Source organism: Pinus tabuliformis, chromosome 9 (genome assembly GCF_031772625.1).
Source record: "Pinus tabuliformis cultivar Carrire ecotype Pingquan chromosome 9, CPIR1, whole genome shotgun sequence".
Classification (NCBI taxonomy): domain Eukaryota; kingdom Viridiplantae; phylum Streptophyta; class Pinopsida; order Pinales; family Pinaceae; genus Pinus; species Pinus tabuliformis.
Genome location: NC_142307.1, coordinates 1,165,282,228 through 1,165,295,450, shown reverse-complemented (window position 1 = coordinate 1,165,295,450; position 13,223 = coordinate 1,165,282,228). Strand labels below are relative to the sequence as shown.

Here is a 13,223-nt window from a genome sequence, read left to right as displayed (position 1 = left end):
CACCTCCTATTATCCTCAGGGAAATGGTCTAGCAAAATCCTCTAATAAAATCCTGATCAGGATAATTAAAAAACTATTAGAGGACAATAAAAAGAATTGGGATTCAAAGCTCAAGTATGCACTGTGGGTTGACAGAGTGACCATCAAAAAATCCACAGGGAATTCTCCTTTCAAGTTGGTATATGGCACTGATGTTGTATTTCCAATTCAGCTATCTCTCCCTGTGGCAAAATTCCTTCAAACAGAGCAGGATGAGGAAGAGGAAATGGCAAAGAGAATCACCGATCTAGCAGAAATACATCAGATTAGAGAACAGCTGGTTGAAAATGCTGCAGCACATCAACAAAAGATCAAGGAAGCCTTTGACAGAAAGGCAAAAGCAAACAATTTTCAGGTTGGTGACTTGGTTCTGAAATGGGATGCACTAAAGGAGAAGAAAGGCAATCATGGGAAATTTTATGCTTTCTGGACAGGGCCTTTCATCACTTCACAGGTTCAAAGGAACAACACCTTCATACTGAAAAGTATGGGAGGAGAGACAGTTTTTGATGGCCCAGTTAATGGGCGGTTTTTGAAAGCTTATGTTGTTTAAGGACTTTGGCCTTAAGAGTTGTAAATGTTTTGTTTGTATCAGTTTTGTGCAGGACTCCATGCCCAATGGAACACTAGGAATTTTGGTTAATTGGTTTTCAGCTGGAAGGCATTGATCTCCAGGTTCTTGAGACCTCACAGGGACGATCTCATCCCCAGAAGGAGCCAAATGTTAGCACTGCTACATGTTTGAGCATTTTTTAGGGTCAAGGACAGCTTGGCCGTGGTGTTTTCTGCAAGGAGGGGCTAGCAGCAGTTCTTTTTATCTTTTCCCCTTTCATTTGTTTCATATCCTTATAGCTTCTGCCACCTTGTTTTTTCTTTGTTTTGCCTCCAAAACTCCTCATAAACCTTTTTCGGGCTCCCAGGCTTCTTTTGTGTAAAACCTATTAAACCCCACCAACCCTTTGTTTACCCCATTTCCTTGTATTAAAAGCCTGAAAACTTTTTAACCCTACTTAAACCTTTATTTGTTATTTCCTCGACACTATAGACTTAACACATTATAGCCGCGCATATAATGAAAATTATATAATTCGGCGGGCCCATAGCTGTCACATCATTCGAACGTGCACGTTAATCCTGGACCGTCCGATCACGCCCGCTTCTTGATCCAATGCCATACGCAATCCCCGCTCCCGTTAACCGCTCATCTGTTAGGCAGCGGGAAAAGCGGTTTCCCTGCTGTCTTTTCAGACATGTGTCTCCATTCCATTGCATTGCTGCCCGCGGTACGATTACCACCGTAGCACCATAAGCGATGCAATAAAACTGTTTTCCGCCTTCCTGTATGACTCCCAGTAGTTAAAGTGCGTGCTCCTTTTTCTCTTGGTCACCGTCGGATCTACCGTGTCCAGATCCGACGGCCCTCATTTCTTCACCCGCCTATCTTCCGATATCCTCTGTCAAATTATCTCCACCGTCTGATTACATGATCTGACAGTCCTCATTTATTCCATCATCTGCCTCCCGATTTCTCCCACCTTCATCTCCGCCGTTCATCTGAGCTATTCAACGACCAATATTCATTCACAAGTTATCGTCCATTTTCAGGCATTTTTCATAATTTGAGCCTGTTTGGTGTGCACGAAGAAGGAAGAGAACGATCCAGCGACCTGCGCATTTAAACCCTCAGCTACCTACATTCAAGAACAGCACGGTCAAGGACAAGAAGAATGGCTTCAAGCATATCAAGATATAAATCAGTTATGGAGCATTGTACATATTATATCCCTTATGCTCAGAAAGGACACCAAAATATTAGAGAATGTCAAATTTGTTAATTAAAACGGTCAGAATGTATCAGAGGCCCATAATAGTTTGTAAATGTGATTGGTGGTCCATTAAGACACCTCACGCATGAGTTATGCAGGGAAATTTTGTATTCAACCTCTATATATACTCAGAAAAAAGATGTAATCAGGTTGATGAGTGTTATTCTGTTGCAAGCTTCAACTTCTGGAGACTGTAACTACTTTGTAACCTACAGCTTCTGGTCTACATTTCCAGCTAATACAAGCTTCTTTTGTTGTTGATTGCTCACTCTCCAATGCTTCTTCTTTGTTCCAGGTTGTGCTTGTTCTGCATTATTTCATGTGTTGTTAATATTTAGCATTAAAGGGGATGTCATCCCACCTCTGTGTTAGGATTTAGCATGTATCATTGAATTTGCTTGCAAGTTTCTGTTGTTTTAATGCCAGAGAGCTGTCATCCTGTCTGTGTATTAGAAAACAGATTTACAGACCTTTTAACTGGTTGTAGCCGGCCATCACAAGGTCCTGTGCATCTGTTGGTGTGGTCAATATTCTCCATTATCACCTTATCCTCAAGCTGTGAGTAATTGGTGGTTAAAAGCCTTGTAGTTTGGGGGTGTTCACCCATGTCTGGGGTCAATCATGGTAATAGTGGTTATCTGGCTTGAATATGTAGCATTTCTTCGTTCATCCACCTATTTTTCCAACTTTTTGTTGAGTTTGTAATGTTCCCAAGCATCACTGATATACAACCTAGGTGAGTTTCTTGGGGTGATAACATTACCATACCAAAATAGCTTATAGCCAGAGATCACGGTGAAGAGTTAAAGTTGTGGTAAAAATATTATTTTAATGCAAAATATATATATATATATATATATATATATATATATATATATATGTATGTATATATATACATTCCTTTGTTCTATGTCACAACTATGATGTTCCATTATATACCTCATTTGTATCCTCATGTAAAGTAATTTATGGAAAACAACAATAAATCAGTATTATCAGATCAATAAAACTTTTTCAATACTCAAAAACATATACGCTACTTCAGTTAAGTGAACCAGCGTGTACACGCTACTGTGTCTAAAGCAACCAGCGTATAACCAGAAATCTTATGATTCAGTTAGTTTATCTTCAGTAAATGCATCAGGACATTATTAACCATATTAACAGTAAATAGGTGCAGTATAACAGAACAGATCATCACACATAAGGCACACACATGAACACCATGATATAAGGTGGAAACCCAATGTGGGTGAAAACCACCTACTGCAATTTGTTTCTATCTTCCTTTAATAAGAAACTTCTTTTACAATGTACTGGTGCAATCCTTTACCAGCACGCAGGCTACAACCTGCAGAGGGCTACAACCCTCTTAGCTCTTGTACTAGCCGATCCATTTACTAGTACGTAGGTGCCTGCCTACAGAATACTCCAACCTTTGCTCGTTCTCCAGCTGCTCCTGGAAGGGAGCTACAACCCCCTGGCTCTTGTACTGGCTGATATGTTTACCAATATGTAGGCTCCAGCCTACTGAACTCTACGATCTTCCCGGGACCACGTTTCATACATTTTCATACTGGATCCATAAAACAACCTGCATCATCAATCTCTGAATCACCCAATACTGAATCACTGAAACCCTGTCAACAACATAGACAACATAACAGTAACCAGATCCAACTTCATCTTCAAATATCATACTTCACATTGTATACGCTACTTGGACAAACCCAACCTGCGTGTATACGCTCTTTTGCCAAAGACAACCTGCGTACAGATCTGCAAATCCTAACTTATAATTCCGCAGCTATATCAGACATCAAAACATACCCAGATCATAACAATAAACATGCGTCAATAGATCTAGTCTATCCATAGTCAAACCATATGAAGATAATCATTCCAAGCCTTGAGATCCCGTTCCATAGTTCATCATCCTCCACATGAGTGAAACCATGGTTCAGATCACCAACCCATAACCAGCATTTGGATCTCACACTTCATCAGATATTCATTACTCACACACACTCGCTACATAATCTGGCCTAATGATCTTTCTCCTTATATAGCTTTAGGCCCTTCACAATACCACGGTCCAAAACCATAGTAACCCAATACCATCAACTCAATACTAGGGATCAACACGTCTGTCGAGACTCCATGGTCCAAAACCATAGGCACAAATTCCAAGGACTAACTACCACGGACCAAAAGTAAGCTTTCCGACATGTACGCTCTTTTCCGTTCATGAAACTGCGTGTATACCCTACTTGGTTTATATCGAACCTGCGTACACGCGACTTGGTATATAGTGAACCAGCGTGTATACGCGACTTGGGCTTAATGAACCTGCGTGTATGAACTTTCTTTTCTTCTTATAGTCTGATCATCAATTCCTTGTTGCTGACCTTCTGCACTATGATTTGTCATCAGTGTGGTTTGCCATCAAGGACAACACTTATCTCATAATGCCAACAATCTCCCCCTTTGGACTTGATGGCAAAGCTAACTTGTCACACTTAGAACTATCATCTGATTCCTTTGAGCTGTCACATCTGATATCTCTTCTGAAGATTCATCCAGTTATACCTAAGTGAGATATTCTTCTATGAGAGGGTTGCCATCAAGTACAACACATGCATCATAATGCCAACAATCTCCCCCTTTGGACTTGATGGCAACAACAAACAACACCAAATCACTCTCCCCCTTTGACATCAAGGGCAAAGGGTGGACCAAGATGTTCTCTTCCTTTGCTGAACATTTTGCTGTCCATACTCCCCCTGAGTATCTGTTAAAATCTCTGAATGATCTCCCCCTTTCTATATGCCAAAGTGTATTAATCTGTCAATGCTCCCCCTGAGTACATGCCGAGTCTCTGTACTGCTGAAGTGTGTTGTTCATGCTCTTCCTGACTGTAGGCAAGATCTGCAAAAGATGTTCTTCAAGAAGAACATGACTCTATACATCATAAAAGACCTTCCTATCACCAAAGACTCATACATACATCCATCTCTCAACTAAGTGAGGATATACAAAAGTTGACTCATCCACCCAACCAAGTGGGGATACATCAAAAGTTTACATATGACAATCAATCACATTGCCTCAATCATCCCAGGCATAGTGGGGAAACCAAAATAGGTCGTTACATGACCTTGACACCATGAAAGAGATACCACAAAAGAGATATATGACATAGAGACGAAATATCAAGACTTATGACCAATAACTACTATCAGCAGCATCTGACAATCACTGTACATATCAGCAACCAAGAGATCCTTTTGTTCTCCTTTCGCCTTTGTTCCACCTGAAACCAACAACAAATGTGAACTAGAACCAAAAGCTTCTAAGATAATGCCAACAATGCATCATTGGAAGATTATCTGCTCCTCCTGAACCTGTGCCAGATGGTCTCTGTCAGACCCATATCAGACTCTCTGCAACCAACATCTGTCCCTGTTGATTTCCTTCAAAACTCCATATACGCGTCTGCATCCACATAAACAAGCGTATATACGCGGATAGGCCTTATGAAACTCGCGTACAACCATTTCCATATCAGCAACCTGTAAATGTCCTGCAACAAGGTATGTCTGGACATAGATGTCAACTCCTTCTTTTTAAACATCATTCTGAAATTATTCACATTATGTGTGAAACCACCATAGCCATTACATCAACGTCAAGATCTACATGATCCAAGTATCATTACTTGGGAACATCTGCATCAATCAACATATGTAAGTATCAACCTATCATCATATAGATAAGAACTCATCTCCATGTCTCCAACAAAGCAACTTTGAGTAGTCATCCATGTATCAGCACTATGTATCTTGAGCTAAAACTCTTTTGACAAAACTTCTTGATATCATCAACAACAACAATCCTTATCCCCATGAGTGCCTGCATCATAATTGTATGATCTTTATGCATATGACGACAGCAGCATATGAGTGACTCATCATCAAGTGAGGAAGATGTGTATTCAAGCTTTGTACTTCTCCTTATCCTTATGAAGATCACCACGTAAGCACCATATATGCATCATCAATGAGTCAACCATAAATCTGATCTGAACATCAACTATGAAACCCCAAGAATCATATGGACTACTCACAACCACATCATATCAAGATATATCATTTAGCTATATAAGTAACATCACCAAGGACTATTAATCCATAATGCCAACAATGCAATATTAAAGGCATATTCTCCCCCTCAACCTGTGCCATCTGTTTGCTGTTAGATCTGAACATGCATACATCAGTAGTAAGCATGAAGACATCATCATCATCAAGTTAGGATTAAAACACTTCTAGCATCTTACAAGTATCAAGTCATTTCTAGACATTCTCAGCAGACTGTAACTGTTAACCAATACAGCAGATACTGGATTGAATCATATCAGACCCCTTTTCTGAGCCTGTCCCCACTGCTTTTCCACAGACTGACATATATGCGACTTTGCAGTGTATAACTCGCGTATATACGCGACTTCAATTTATGAAACTTGCGTATGAGTTTCAGGACACTGAAGTTTTACACCTTCAGCTCCCTCTGAGTTTATTATGTCTGTGTTGTGCTGAACCTGAGTATTTTGTGCTGTGCCACATCTTTCTGGCTGAACTTCCTTCTTCTTCCATATCTTCAAGTGTGATGATGTTTTCTCCTTTTGGTGTGATGTTCGTCCTTTGTTCCTGCATTCCTTTGCTATATGTCCAAATTTGTTACATGCATAACATCTTACATGTTTCATATTCCTTCTGTAGCAATCAACAGCTTTGTGACCAAACTTATTGCAAGCAAAGCAATATCCATTAAAGTACCTTGAATGTGATGATCTTTCTGCATGATGGTCTTGAACTCTTCTTCTTCCACATCTGGCTGCAACATGTCCAAGATTATGACATACATAACATTCAACATTATTCACAGGAGAAGTAAAAGATTTTCTTTGAAGAATCTCTTTCCTTGGTTGATCATGAGATGGATCTTTCATTTCTTCATTGATCACTTTAGATTTCTCTTTAGAGTTCCTTGCCTCACCTTGTGAACTAGATTCACCTTCAATAGATTCATGGAAGCCAAGACCAGTCTTTATAGCAGGAGATCTTTGACTATTAAGAATATCATCCAAGACTTTAGAGCTATCTGGAAATCGTAAAAGCTTATCCTTTTCTTCTATTTTACCTTTCAAGATATTTACCTCAACCTGAAGCTGTTCTTCCTTTTCAAGAGATTGCTTTTTCAAATCTTCTTCAGCTTTTCTTCCTTCTTCCATTTGTTCCCTTAGTTTGAGAATCTCCTTTTCTTGTTCTTCATTCAGATCCTGCTGCATTTGACGAACTTGGAAGGCACATTCCAGCTGGGATTTTAAGCTGATGACTTCATTGTCTTGTTTTTCAATTGCTTGATGTAGATCTTCATTCTGCTTCCTTGATTCTTCAAGATCTCCCTTTAGTGAGAGGATTGTAGCTTCAAGATTTTCATAGTAGCTGGATCTATCTTTGAGTTTCTTGATGGTTGTGCTTCTTTCGTTGACTTCTTTTCTTAATGATGTCACTTCATGCTGCAATTTTTGACATTGGGCTTCCTTGTCCTTGAGTAGTTTTCTTACCTTGTTTCCTTCTTCAAGTTGGGCCTTTAGTTTGGTAGCTTCTTCTTTGAAGTCACATTCCCTTTTGTTCAATAGATCTTGTTGATCTCTAATTTTGTCTGTCAGCCTTTTAAATTCTGCCTCTATTTGATATCTTTCTTGTTCACCCATAAGAGCAAGTTCAGTAGTTTCACTATCACTTCCATCTCTTTCACAAGGAAATATAGCTGGAACATCAAAGGATAACACATTCATACCTGATAATGATTCTGAATCTGATTCTGAATCTGAAGAGCTTCTTATACCTAATCCCCAATCGATTCTCCCACTGTCATAGTCCTTCTGAGATGTTTTCTTCTTCTTATGAGCTTTCTTCTTAAGCTTCTTTCCCATTGTTCCACGGATCTCCTTCAAGCGATCAAGATTCTATCAAAGGACCTGATCTGATACCAATTGTTGGAAATAATACTGAGAGGGGGGATGAATCAGTATTATCAGATCAATAAAACTTTTTCAATACTCAGAAACATATACGCTACTTCAGTTAAGTGAACCAGCGTGTACACGCTACTGTGTCTAAAGCAACCAGCGTATAACCAGAAATCTTATGATTCAGTTAGTTTATCTTCAGTAAATGCATCAGGACATTATTAACCATATTAACAGTAAATAGGTGCAGTATAACAGAACAGATCATCACACATAAGGCACACACATGAACACCATGATATAAGGTGGAAACCCAATGTGGGTGAAAACCACCTGCTGCAATTTGTTTCTATCTTCCTCTAATAAGAAACTTCTTTTACAATGTACAGGTGCAGTCCTTTACCAGCACGCAGGCTACAACCTGTAGAGGGCTACAACCCTCTTAGCTCTTGTACTAGCCGATCCATTTACTAGTACGTAGGTGCCTGCCTACAGAATGCTCCAACCTTTGCTCGTTCTCCAGCTGCTCCTGGAAGGGAGCTACAACCCCCTGGCTCTTGTACTGGCTGATATGTTTATCAGTACGTAGGCTCCAGCCTACTGAACTCTACGATCTTCCCGGGACCACGTTTCATACATTTTCATGCTGGATCCATAAAACAACCTGCATCATCAATCTCTGAATCACCCAATATTGAATCACTGAAACCCTGTCAACAACATAGACAACATAACAGTAACCAGATCCAACTTCATCTTCAAATATCATACTTCACATTGTATACGCTACTTGGACAAACCCAACCTGCGTGTATATGCTCTTTTGCCAAAGACAACCTGCGTACAGATCTGCAAATCCTAACTTATAATTCCGCAGTTATATCAGACATAAAAACATACCCAGATCATAACAATAAACATGCGTCAATAGATCTAGTCTATCCGCAGTCAAACCATATGAAGATAATCATTCCAAGCCTTGAGATCCCGTTCCATAGTTCATCATCCTCCACATGAGTGAAACCATGGTTCAGATCACCAACCCATAACCAGCATTTGGATCTCACACTTCATCAGATATTCATTACTCACACACACTCGCTACATAATCTGGCCTAATGATCTTTCTCCTTATATAGCTTTAGGCCCTTCACAATACCACGGTCCAAAACCATAGTAACCCAATACCATCAACTCAATACTAGGGATCAACACGTCTGTCGAGACTCCATCGTCCAAAACCATAGGCACAAATTCCAAGGACTAACTACCACGGACCAAAAGTAAGCTTTCCGACATGTACGCTCTTTTCCGTTCATGAAACTGCGTGTATACCCTACTTGGTTTATAGCGAACCTGCGTACACGCGACTTGGTATATAGTGAACCAGCGTGTATACGCGACTTGGGCTTAATGAACCTGCGTGTATGAACTTTCTTTTCTTCTTATAGTCTGATCATCAATTCCTTGCTGCTGACCTTCTGCACTATGATTTGTCATCAGTGTGGTTTGCCATCAAGGACAACACTTATCTCATAATGCCAACAATCTCCCCCTTTGGACTTGATGGCAAAGCTAACTTGTCACACTTAGAACTATCATCTGATTCCTTTGAGCTGTCACATCTGATATCTCTTCTGAAGATTCATCCAGTTATACCTAAGTGAGATATTCTTCTATGAGAGGGTTGCCATCAAGTACAACACATGCATCATAATGCCAACACACCCCCCAAAACTGTCCTTCCCAAAAATAATAACATTTATTGCTATGTATAATAAAATAAACCTTTTTAGCCCCAAATACTATGCAATATATAGTTTTTCATATGTACTCTTTTTTTAAGAATTAGCTAATTTCGTAGCGATGAAAATTTATAGTGAACCCTTCATGCCCCCAAAATTGTCCTCCCCAAAAACAATAACATATATTTCTATGTATAATAAAATAAACCTTTTTAGCCCCAAATACTATGAAATATATTGTTTTTCATGTGTATTATATTTTAAATAATTAGCTAATTTGGTAGCAATGAAAATTTAGATAGTGAACCCTTCGCGCCTCCAAAACTGTCATTCCAAAAAATAATAACATATATTGCTATGTATAATAAAATAAATCTTTTTATCCCCATATACTTTGCAATATATTGTTTTTCATGTGTACTCTTTTTTTAAACCCTATATAAATAGATGTATTTATATATTGTCCATCTAATGAAATCCCCATAATACATATAGAAATCATCTACATTATTAGAACCACATATACCACATATAGAAAGACTCAACTCTTAAAAAAAATTCTAGTAGACTTGATTTTATAATTTGAATTATCCACCATCCATTGATATATGAACTAGTTTAATTAAACGAGTAATGTCTTTTAATGCTTGTGTTATCATTTAGAGGTATGTTGATATATATGTGTTTAAATTTGCAAGGACATATAATGACATTCTAATGAATCCCACCATAAGGAGGTAGATATGCATTTATATAGATATTAGCAATCTAAAACATTTTTATATTATTGTTACAAATAATTTTATGTATGATACCATATTCGTATATATATATATATATATAGATATATATATATATATATATATATATATATATATATATATATATATAACATTCTTATATATATAATTCATATTAGAATTTTTATTAGCATATGATTTGTAACAATTATTAATAATATTAATTATTATTTAAGATGGATATGGTCTCCCTAGTAGACTGTTTCATTATTTAGTCAAACCTCGTTTAATGAACCAGAGTGGAGATCTGAAAAATGTCCAATTGGTAATCCTTGTTTCGAGTTGCAGAACCAATTGCACTATTGTGTTTGTGCCTAAAGCCTATGGTAAGACCATCGCCATTGTTATGTTCACCCTGTAGGGGAGGCACTCAATGGCCTGTTTACTTGCAAATGCAGAAAAGTTCGCAGGGGTTTGAATCCACCGTGTTGTATTTGTCGAATACAATTTTTGCACAAATCTGAGTTTTTTTTTGCCTCGCTATTTGGCTTGTCCTGCAGCGTGCCTGCAAGTGGCCGTCGTGAGAATTTTTCGGTTGTTTTGTTTTCCATGTGCTTTATGCAAGCATAATGAGCGCCCCAAATAAATTTGTGAAAAAATCATAATCAAACCCTTCCTTGGATCTATGGTTTCTCTCCTCAGAGAAAGAGAGTGTGGCATTCCTGAAGCAAAATGGTTTACTGGGAAAGTTCATTATTATATGGCCAAGTTATGAAGTTATTAAAGATTGGGCTTATAAAAAATGGGAAAAACATGGACCCATGAACATTTTCTATTGTGGAAATGGGTATTATGTATTTCTCTTTGAAGACCAGGAAGCTGGAGACTAGAGCTACAAATCAGGTCCCTATTTCATGGGCACGAGAGTTTTGTTTCTCACTCATTGGTCTTTGGAATTTAATCCTATGATGGAGATCTCATCTACACATGTGTGGATCAATTTGCCTTTTTCCTTTCTCACTTTTTGGGGTGAAGGCATCTGTAAGGGTGTAGGAGATAAATTGGGCAGATATATTAACAGTGACATGGCACAAAGGAATAATTATTCGTGCCCTTGAATTTGTGTAGAAATGGATTTTTCAAAAGGCCTCCTTAAGGCTATTCAACTTAATCTGGATGGTTGGTCTCATCTTCGAGCTCTAGAATACGAACAGTTTTATTTCAAATGTAATATGTGTTGCAAATATGGACACTTTGCAAAAATTTGTCCAAAACCTTCAACTTCTCGAAGCTCTCCAAATCCATTGACTCCTCTAGAGCAAAGAGAAAATGTGCAAGGATTCATTCCTGTTAAAATAAAACATAAGAAGAAAGGAATTAAAAAATAGCATACAAGTACAGTTGAATCTAAGCATAAACCCCTTTCCAAAAATGTCTTTGAAGTCTTGAATGCCTTTGTGGAAGAAGGTGGTGAAAATTCATAGAAAGAAGGTGAGAATCTGGAGGCCCAAGCATCAAATAATTATGTCCCAAAGGCCCCTATTGATTTGATTGATAAAGAAGAGCTAGATCAAGAACCTCCAAGGAAAAATATTGTAATGGGAAAGCTTTCCCCAAAGGTATCTCATGCAATAAAAGAAGATGATTCAAGATCTTTTACTTATAAATGCATCAAAATTACATGAAACAGAGCTTATTAACCCTGGAACTTAAAAGAACATAAAACCATGTGGAAATAACAAGATATGCATGAAAACCATGACACAAATATTTGATTACGGAGTTTATCTAATTTGGACTACGTCTCCGGGACCTACTCAATAGTGGGGAGGCCTTCATTCATTAAGTGGCATAAAAAGAGATAAAGTACAAGAAACATTCATTTACAATCCTTATACGTCCAAGCTAGAATATGGATGAAGAATGGAGAGCCCAGCTTCATAAACAGACAGTACCACTGAAATCCTAGCGAAAAATTATGCAGAATCGCTTATCCGAACACGCAATTCGGAGAATTGAAGCTTTTCCACCCTCTCAAAACCTCCATGTTGCTCAAGGCGAGGTTTCGGCCTGCTACCAGGTCGGGTTACTGTTGCATGCCATGTGTTCTGAACTATCGTGTCAGTCTCCTCCTTTTTCCATGTGCATATCGTCCATTATGTAACCTTGATTGGTCGATTCCTCAATCCCGGGCAGTTCCAACAAAGGACAAGTTTAGCAACTGTTTGTTTCCACCAGAGGATCTTGGGCCTAGAATAGTACGTGGTAACAACATGTTTAAACATAGCATAAACCTCTTAACTACACGTTAATCCCTTAACCCGAAGGTTTTAGCATCGACATCAATAATCCATTGGCACAAATAGCCTTATTGCAAATTACAATTGGTGTTTTCAATCGATGGATAGTCCTGACCTTTGCAGCAAGCGACCTATGATAATGGCGGACCCAACAAGCTATTAAACATAGTGTATAATATATTGGATCTAAAAAACATCGCAAACAAAAATCAGCAAGAACCAGTGGGTCTTATTCTTTGTGAATGTGGCCTGTACGATATCGTAATCACATCCCTGACTGCCAGGGGCCGATTCTGTAACTCTTCCCCTTTGCGATGTGCGATCACATCACAACCCTGATCCTACTGGGGCCGATTCTTTACTGCTGACCTCTTCCGATCTGCGATTATGAAATGCGGGACCAATGGCAGCCTGCCACTTGGCGCTTCCCCATTCGCCGAAGAATTCTACCATGTCACCTTCTCCTGCCAACTGTCCAAGTCAAACCTGAACTTTGACTTGCGCTAACTTCTTCATATGAGCTCAGATTCAAGTGT

At 38.7% G+C, this 13,223-nt stretch overlaps 1 pseudogene; it reads right to left on the bottom strand.

The window, feature by feature from the left end:
- The window catches only part of LOC149152739 (SURP and G-patch domain-containing protein 1-like protein), a 30,174-nt pseudogene extending 17,034 nt beyond the window's left edge, over window positions 1-13,140 (bottom strand).
- Window positions 13,141-13,223: the final 83 nt, after the last annotated feature.